Genomic DNA, 10,038 nt, shown 5'->3' on the forward strand with positions numbered 1-10,038 from the left:
GCAAATTTCCCCCTGGCCTCCCCCCTTCCCCGGAGCACCGACCCCTCCCCCACTCGCGGTGGAGGGCGCCGCGGCTCGGCTCCCCCTCGACCCGGGGCGGGGACCTCGGGGCTGCACCGGGCTCCACCCGCGCCCAAGGGCTAGTGTGATGCGGAGTGGAGCCCAGCGCAGGACTAACGGGTGTTTTTCTCCCCCTTTTTCCCAGATTGCGAGCCCGCAGCTTTCCTCTCCCCTGCGGAGAATCTCATTTCCTTGGGGCGGTGACGGGCATTGTCTTTTTGCGGGGGTCGCGTGCCAGCCCTGGCCTCCCGCCTCACACCTCTCGGAAGTAAGGAAGAGAAAGGCGGGCCAGGCCTGGCAGAAAGGGACCCACCCGACGAGACGCGGCTCCTCGGGTAGTGTCGAGTTAGCATCCCGGACTCGCGCTTTTAGCTCGCTCCGGAGCCCTCGGGAGACCCGGGGAGCTACACACCTCCGGGGAGTGCCAGGACGTCGGCGTCCCACCCGGGGTCACCCTGTCTTCCACGGTCTCCATTAAAAGCCCCCGAAGAGCGAGGTGCCTGCCTATCGAGTGGAGAACAAAGGGCCGAGGGGCGAGCGCACGGCGAGTCGGCGCGCGCGGCTGCCCTTGGCTGGGCCCGGCTCGGAGGCGGGGGCGCCAGGAGGGCCGACTCGCGGCTGGGAAGGGAGGCGGCGGGCGCGCAGCGGAGTCCGCATCCCCCGCCTCCCCGGCGGACTGAAAAAGCCCAGTCTTTGAGCCAGAGCTGCCATGTTGCATTCGCGGAGGACGCCAGTAATTTGACGCTCCCGAGGCAGCGACACCCCCAACCCGAGAGCCTTTCGGGGCCCTACGTGCCGCACAGCAGTGGTCACAGCCCGAAGGGACTGCGGGGCGCGGGCGGGAGCGCGAGCCCTGCGGGCGGCCGAGCCAGGGCGGCCGCGGCGCCGCCGCTTCCCCTCGCCACCTTCCTTCCAGGGGCTGCGGGGCTGCGCGCTCGGCAAAGGCTCGGTTGCCAGTAGCAACCACACGACGGCGATTTGCAGCCAGGGCTGCAGCCGCGGGTACCGCCGCCGCCTCGTACATCTCGGTGTCTAGCATTTAGAACTCTAGAGGTTGCCCTCGTTGACATCTCTCGCCCCCACCCCTCCGGGTCCTCATCCTCCAAGACCCTCAGCTCCACTCAAAAGCTAGTTCGCTCGGCTCGGCCCTGCCCCCATGGCAGACAATAGATAAATAGGCTCCAAGCGCACGCTGCCGCGCAGGCACCTGAGCCCCCGAGATCCCGGCGCTCGGCTTCGTCCCAGCCCCAGGTGCCCTTGTCTCCAACTTGAGCCGAAATTCTTTGTCAATGGCCAGTCCATTAAAAAGCTTTTCTAGATATCAGCAATAAGGATGGTGGTAAAGAAAGAAGTCAAGATGCCCACTCCCTCTCTAGTAACATCGACACAAAGAGCTTAGGGTTGTGTCTGCCCTTGGTAAAGGTGGCTTTCCTCTGGGTTATAACCACAGGCAAACGCTACAGTCTTCCCTCTTCTTTGTCTGCCACGAATATTTTGCATGAAATTCATAATACAACTGCTTGTGTAGCTCAAACATTACCTCCAGATACTTGTTCTTATACATAAGTGGATGGAGCACTTTTTTCTCCCTCATCTCATGTGATGAACCACACCAGACCTCAGCAGTGGGGATGCATAAAGAAAATGATTGACATTAACCTTTAGGAATCTTTCTGCCTTTTCTAATGTCTGTGGCTCTAGGACGTAGATTTAATGTTTGACAGAACTCTTGTTAATGTTTTAAACAAGTTTTTATTGAAGAAAAATCTTCAAAGTATCCAGCAAAATATTTTGATTAGCTAGTAGGATAACCCCGGGAAATACATGCATTGCCAAATTTCATCGCTCTTAACAACTGACCCGGTTTTAAACAGCTATTAAGTTAGTGGAGTGTTCTTTCTAGATTGACATTTAATGTAAATCACAGATGTGCTGAAACTTTTAAGTTTAAAGCTCCTTGAGGACAAGCACCTGTCTTATTTATCTTTGTATGCTCCGGAGTCCCTTTAACATAACTCAACAAATATTTGTTGAATTTCCAGAGGATTCCAGAAGTTCAACAACCCTTATGAGAAATAAAACTTAATAACTACTATAAAGCTTGGATATCTTTAATGAACTCTGAAAAGGTAAAGATTTTCCAAGCCAGTGGCACTAATCAGATATCCTCATTTGTGCATATTTTTACCTAATTATATTTCGAATGTGGTGACTGTAGTAAAAAATATCTGACAGATGTTTCCAGAATTCTAAGAATAAGAACTTGTAACTTTGTTGTTTTCCCACCAAAGGTGTCTGGAAATTGGTTAAATAGGCATAAGATGATATTTTAAAGTGACTTTCATACAGCACAGGCAGGGTGTTAACTGTCTTCACAGTTCAACAGGAATTCTTAAGGAGCTACTACTGGATACTGCAAATCTAAGACAATGCAGCTTGAAATATCCTATTTAATTTAATCTTTAAAACATACTGAAAACAGTTAATAGTCTTAGTCATATCTGATGGTAAACTCAAATCAACATGCCTCCTAGAATGCTTCTTAGGTATGATGTTATGAAAGGGGTTCACCTTTAAGCTTCACAAAACGTCAAGTTCATTAAATAAGACAGTTTACCTCAAAGAAGAAAGTTAGCACTACTTGGTTCCTGGGGGCAACATAATGACCTGTAGCTTGCCCAACACTCCCCACCTCCACCTGAAAAACACGAAAGCAAGGCTTTAGTGAAAAGTTCCTTTCTATGGTCTTTCAGGAAAGAAAAGCTCCAACAACTTGCTTTGGACCAAGTTAAAGAGATTATCTCTCTTTTTCATTACGACTGTGTCTTTCAATGAATTGAAGGATAAGATCAAAGTGCATTCATATTCATGTGAATTATTGCTATTGACTTGAATAATGATGGATTTCATTGTTTTATTTAAACTGAAACCAGAAATGCTGCTGCTTTTGAGTCTACACCCCTAAGGCTGTAGAATTTCTTCTGAGGACTCAAAAGCCAAGCAATTAGGTCTGACAACCACGTCATTTCCATAATGTACTTCCATACAGAGGACTTTTTATTGGAATTGGTTACATTTCTATAGAATCTTACCATGCAATTTTTGACTCCTTTCCAACCTTCTGAACAAAACTCCTAAATTCAATAAACACTCATCCAAAATACTTAAGTATAAATGATACTGGGAAAATGGAGTGCTGTTTAGAAAGCATCTAGCTGTTCATGAATCAGAAAATTAATGTTACCAGTAATTAACTCAGAAGAGTGTTTTTCCTTTGAACATGATATATTACAGTTTGTTTTCTAGTGTAACTGAAGAAGTCAGTCAGGGTAAGCTTGGGAAAATGTGTTTACCAGCTGTTTCTTTCTAAATATGCCTCATGACAATTATCTTAAAATATATTCATTTGGGTTCTCTTCAAACTATGCCATCATTTTCTAATGAGAAAGAGGTTACGAGATCTGAAGGACTCCACTCACTTTTACTAAATAATCATTCTGCTCAAATTATTCACCAATTAAAATTATCACTTTGGAGACCACTTCTAAGGAAATTCATTAGAATAAAGTAAGTTTACAACAGAATGATATAAGCAACCTTTAAAATAGGCTTAAGGAAATCCTTTTTCATGAACTTAATATACACAATTCGTATAGGCTCTCTAAACTTAAAGACAGACCTTAGTGCAGCCAACTCTATTATATTATCATGGTCTGCAATGGGTTCTGAGAATACACTTTCCAAGAAAGATAACTGATATCTTAATTGGTATCAGTCTTAGATGTTTGCCATACGTTTAAAGCATTATGCATAAGCATCATATTAAAAAAAAATCAAGGTTTTTCTATCCAGTTGTGCTACCAGAAGTCTCTATCTTAATTGTCCCCATTTGGTGTCCTTAGTATTGCAAGGCAATCTTTAAGCCAAAAGTTTGTTAGTAAGTTTGGTTCTCTGGGATTTGACTATAAATATACTGACATTACTTGTATACATCTAATTTTATCTGTAAACTTCCAAGACCTTTACTCTTGACTTATAATCAAAATGATAAGCAATTACGTATTATTTCACCGGGGGAAAAAAAAAAGCACTCCTAGAATAAAAAGCATTTCTTTACTATTCATTTCCTGTCTTATTAATGGGAAAGGCATTAGTATTTTCTTCATATTGGTAGTCATTAATCTTTTCTTATGTTGTCCATATGAAAGCCTTTATTCTTCGCTTTAAAAAATAAATATGAGGTAACACTGGAGTAGGACGTAAAGTAGTTCAGCTTTAGCAATATTCACGTTTCCTTAGAAATACCAAAAGAAAAAAAAAAAGGCAGGAGTTGTGTTGTATAGCTTACTTGCACTAAGGAGGATGCAAATCATAGCGCAAGTTATCTCCACTTAAAAAATGGGAAGCTGTGCCACTGAGTCTTCCAAGTCTAGCCTACGTTTTAGCGGAGCTCTCTCGGCTCTGATAATCTGTGGGGGGAACCGACGTGCAGGGTGGATAGACAGCCTGTGCTATTTTTGTGAAAGCAGAAACCTTGAACACCATCTCTCTGTACTTTTGCAGTATTTCCTAGGAGTCAGAGCATACAGTCAATTATTTTTCAGAGTAATCAATGAGCAAGAAGTTTTGGCTTGAGATTTGATGTAGCGAAATGACGTCAAAAATTAAAAAAAAAAAAACAAACCAAAAACACGAGGCTCGCACATGCGCAGTGACATGCAGCTTTTTTTTTCCTTTCCTTTTTTTAAAGTAAGCTTTGGGCTCCTCACTCAGCCTTTGGGATCCGGCCTGCGCCGCCGGGGTCTAGGGAGCTGGCTGATGTAAGGTGGTGTAGGATTCCCCCACCCCACTCCGACCAAGAGTCTGATCCCACTCCCCCGCCAACGGGGCTCTCTTTTTTTAAGTCCCGGGAGAAGCAAGTCAGGGGAAGCAGGGCCGAACGGAGCGGCCGCCGCGAGCTTTTCTGGCTGCGCAACGCTGCGGGGCCTTTGCTCCCGGGGTTCCAGCTTCCGCCCGCTCCGGGCTCGCCCCTGCGAGTTGGCCACACCATTCCCGGGCCCACGGGTCAGCCGCGCCGCGGGGAGGCTCGGGGCGGGACCCGTCCGCTAGAGCCCGCGCGGCGGTGCGGTGCTTGCTGGAGGCCTGGCCGGGGGAAGCAAAGCGAAAGGACAGAGGCCTTCTTCATCTTGCAACTCGCCCCCAGCAGACGCCGGCTTGCGGCATCTGCGTCCCCTTCCCTCCTGATCCCCAGGCCGGCGGCCCGCAGGGCTACGAGCAAGCCGAAGCTGGGACCTCCCCCCTCGCTCACACCCGCAGGCCCGCGGCCGCCCCCGGAGGCCCCGCTAGAGGGGGGCCGCCCGCGCGTAGCCTGCGCCACGCTTCCGCACTCTACCCCTCGGGCCGCGCACCCCCGCCTCTTCCTCCCGCCGGCGCTGCCGCCCCCGCGCCTCCTTTTCGGCCCAGCCCAGCGACCCACGGCGGGGGCCTCGCGGGTTTCTGATTCGAACGACGGCCTGACCCCCAACCCCAACAGATTCCCGCGCCCCCTCCCCGGTGAGAACTACGCGGAGTCTGCGGAGGTGCCCGCCGGAGTTTGAGAAACTCTGGCTTGAAGGAAAAGCCGAGGACATCGGAGGAGCATCGCGTTCTTCCCTTTTCCTGGGGCCCCGACACCCCGTCCACATTGAACGCAGTTGCCTGCCCGAGGCCAGCGCCGTCGAGGCGGGGACCCCGTGCCCATTGCGCGCGCGGAGACCCGCCTACGTCTACCTTCGCGGCGTCGGCCCAGAACCTTCCGCTTGCGGCGGGCGGAGTCGCAGCGCAGCCCTGGCGGGACCCGCACATGGAGGATGCGTGAGCCGCGTCCTCCTGGGTCTTGGCCTAGATGCGCGCTTGGTGGGCTCCGGGTTTTTTTTCGTATGTGGCACCCTCCATCTTTTGTCTCTTGCGTCCTGTAGTAATAAAAACGTGGGAAAGGAATAGCACCGACCTCGTCTCAGAGAAGTCCAACAAGGCCAAGATTTTAAAGGGGTGGGGGCCCTGGGGAGCGCTGAGAAGGAGTGGCTGACAGACTTCTATGGCAGGGTGCCTAGAGGGTATCTGGTGGTGCGGGGTTTGGGTACAGTCTTAAAGGAAAACACGTAAGTCTTTAAAAAGAAGATACTCACATAACACACACGCACACCAAGCAGCAATAAATTGGTCTTTATGCATGTCCCATTGCCTTCGAAAATGTCATGCTGTATTTCAGACATTAGAATCATCAATTTTTAGTATCAGTCTTTGGAAGTGGAAAGGATGAGTTCAATCTGTGCATCCACTGAATTACTGGAAAAGGAAGCCATGTACAGGTGTATCTTTAGAACTTTGGGGCCAGGAAAATCACTGTCATTTAAACATTTTATTGGCCTTAACACAAAGAAACGTAAAAACTTTAAAGTCTAAAATATAAGTTGACTTTAAAAGGCTTGAAAAGCAAAGAATAGGAAACAAGACACAAACACAACATCAGCATAGAAATGTTAATCTTCTCTTTCTGGATGGAAGTGTCCGAGTCTTTTCTGCTCTGCTGACAAACTTGATGGCACAACCGGTTGGTCTGCTAAAACCCAAATGTAAACTCCTGAGGCTTTTACTCATAAGAGGAGCAGAGCAACATTTAAGATGTCATATGTTTGCTTTCATCATTATAGGTAATATTTTGAGTCCACTAACTTGGTTATGGGGTATGTAATACCTTTATTTTTCATTCAACTATGTAAATATTATTAATTTTAGATTTGATGTTGGCAAAATGATTATTGTATTCTTATGACTTGCGTAATTACATGCAGTTGCCAAATGAATGCATATTTAAATACTACCATTATGTTTTAATTCTTTGGGGGAGGAGGGAAGGAGATTTCATATCTAGGTAAAAGTCAGCTAATTTTTCTTAAAAACAAGACACCTTTTATTAGTTAAGTGATGTTTTAGATATTCTCACCTCTTCCCCTAGGTTATCCTAAGTCCCTCTTCTTTGTTCCCAAGGCACTTAAAGTGCTGAGTGCAATAATAGCCCTTAAAACAGGGCAGGCTGCAGTATATGCTTATTTAATGAATTAAACTTTCTTTAGATGTCGATCTTCCACTAGGTTTCATGTCCTAGAAGACAAGCACATTCTGTTAGTAGTAGTGTCTGGCACACACTGATATTTAATGTTTTTGGCTTGGGAGAGGAATATATATACACTTGATTCATTCAACAGCAGTTTTTTTTTTTTTTTTTTGACTTAAAAAGATGCTTTTATTGTTTATGCTCATGGTATTCATTTCATGCCATTTTCATGTTGACTTGACTTTAGTTTTTTTTTTTTTTTTTCACACACACACTCAACAGCAGTTTTAAAATGTGGATATTAATATCTACTTAGAACATATAAAGCTTTAACTTTTAAAATTCTTCTAGAAGCTGAAGGAAAAGAAAACATGTCTGTTAAAATTAGTAAAATTTCTTTTAGGCATGTGCAGAATATATTCCCATGATAATGGGTTTTTCTGAATTCCCAGAGCAGATTTTTAAAGAGAAACAGAACAGGATTTTTAAACTGGCTTTATAATGTTGTCTTTTTTGAGTCTCATTTTCATAAAAAGATAAATGCAAAAATGATTTTGAAATTACATGTGATTAGCTTTATACAAAAGGGGGCAAAGGCTTCCACACAAATCTTTCTTGGAAACATTTGTGCAAGTTATTCAGATAATAAGTTTCATTCTCAATCAAATGTATAGTTTAATGTGTCAAGAACACTGTATATCTGTATTAAAGTCAGCTGGTACTTTAAGAAGAGTAATCTTAAATAGCACCTTTTCTTCCTTTTTTTTTTTTTTTAATTGACATATCCCTTTGAATAGTTTTCTTTCTCACTGCTTAACTGTTAGAGGTGTGTACGTCATCTTGGGGTATTCAACTAGCTTTGTAAAACAGAATGGTATTTTATTTTATAGTTAGTAAGTTGAAAAGTGAGTCAGAAAATATAGATTGGCTTTGTCAGTAAACGTAATCTTTCAGTTTTGCCATATCTTATATTTGAATTACTAACAATTCATTTATGTTTTACAATTAATCTGTTACAGTTCTCCATTTAATTTTAAGGATTTTAAAAAAGAAAGCTAGAATAAAGAGCAAAGATCTAGCTTCTTTAGTATGTCCAGTTTCAGATATAAAGTAGGAATTCTATATTGTGTTTCATCAGGAACAATACAGTTTAACCCACAGACACTGTTAATGACAAATACTCAGAATCTATAGTTAAAAATAATTTATATACCACTTGAACTTAAGTTTTCAAACTTTGCAAGGTTCCGTAAGTAGACTGTTATGTTTATAGGTTTAGCCTTTTTTTCACTATTGAGCTCTTATCTCAACACGTTTCAAGTAGAAAATACATAGTAAAAAGAATTACTAAAAATGGCAGCTGTAGTCACTTCGGAGTTTGAATTGTTAAAGGACTGAAACCAAATATGGAACCTTTTAGTTTTAAGGGGATTTCTTTTTTCACAATGCAACAAGGAACTGAAAATAAAATTACAGTGAAGGTGTATTTGCCATTTTAATTATTCAACTTGTCCCTCCCCCCCAACCTCTAAATTAGTACACACAAAAACTTTAATTCTAAAGGACCTGTTTCCTTAGGGAAATGTGGAGATCACTGTTAAACTTTATGCCTCAGAGTTAAGTAAAGGGACTGTGGGTATCATTGGCTTCTGAACTCCGGAGCAAAAGACATACACCTGTTCTGGGGGTGGTAGGGACCCGGCTGTAAGTATTTAACATACTTACTCCTCTCTCTGATTGCTAGTCCATTCCACAACTATTTGGGGCTTCACAAAATACCAGGACTTTATCAGAGAGCTCAAGTCAGAGTGAGATTTGAAAGATTATTATATAGGACTCACCCCAGCTAAGTTTGCATGCTCCCTTCTATTAAAGAAGAGATATCAAGAGGTTTCCTGTCTTGGCACTACTCAGCAGCAGCTGTGACTATCTGCTCACTTGACATCTGGCGAAATTGTAGTTTCTGATGGAGGAACATTTAAAGTTGACACCTGTCACTGAAACATTTGGTATACAGTTTTCGGACAAACTATAAACCAGTAATAGACTACCTAACTTTTGTCAAAAGAAACCGGGTAAAGAATTAAAGTTATGTCAGCAAGGGAAGTCTGGTTAAGATAATTTCAATCAAGACTTTCCAGGTAAAGATTATCTCAGTTTCTTTTGGAAATGTCCTTCAGCAACAGAATGAAGCCTAAATTTAAAAGACAAAGACAACATGTTTAAAAATCACATGAAAGTGAGGAAACAGCAAAGCTGGTAGTAATTTGGAGAAAGTCAAGGAAGACAGGACGTTTATCATATTGTTTCCTCGTCTGCTTTTCTCACTGAATCTCTAGGAGTGCTTATTAAATGTTTTCAATACAGTATAATTAAGTGTATGAACATAGTTGTCTTGACCCTCCAGGAATCCTGAAACCTGCAATGCCGGGTATATAAAAGCTGGACTAAAGGGGAAAACATTTGACTTTAAGGTTGTACTGACAGTAATGTATTTATCAGATTACACAGTGTCCTATGTGAGATTTTTCTCGACCGTCGAAGCTCAGGCGACTCCATCGCAGCACTTTGCTTGTGTCGCCGCAGTTGGACCGGGTTCCTGGGCGCATGGGGCTCCCTCCGGGTTCGGTCTGTGAAACTCCCTGACCTCCTGGAGGACGCCTGTGCCCACAGGGTGTGACCCTCGACGGCGCACGGCTCCCCCGGCCGCCGGGCGAGCTCCGCACGTCGGAGGAGTCGCGCAGGCTGAGCTCCCTGGTGGACGCCGACCGCGCACGGGGCGCCCGAGCACCGCGCCCTGACGTCACGCCCGGGACCGCCGTTGCCGCGAGAGGGCCGCGTTCCGGTTCCGGTCGGTTGCCCGGGAGACGCGGGTACACAGA

The sequence above is a fragment of the Balaenoptera borealis genome (genome assembly GCF_965194805.1).
Source record: "Balaenoptera borealis genome assembly, chromosome: 3".
Classification (NCBI taxonomy): Eukaryota; Metazoa; Chordata; class Mammalia; order Artiodactyla; family Balaenopteridae; genus Balaenoptera; species Balaenoptera borealis.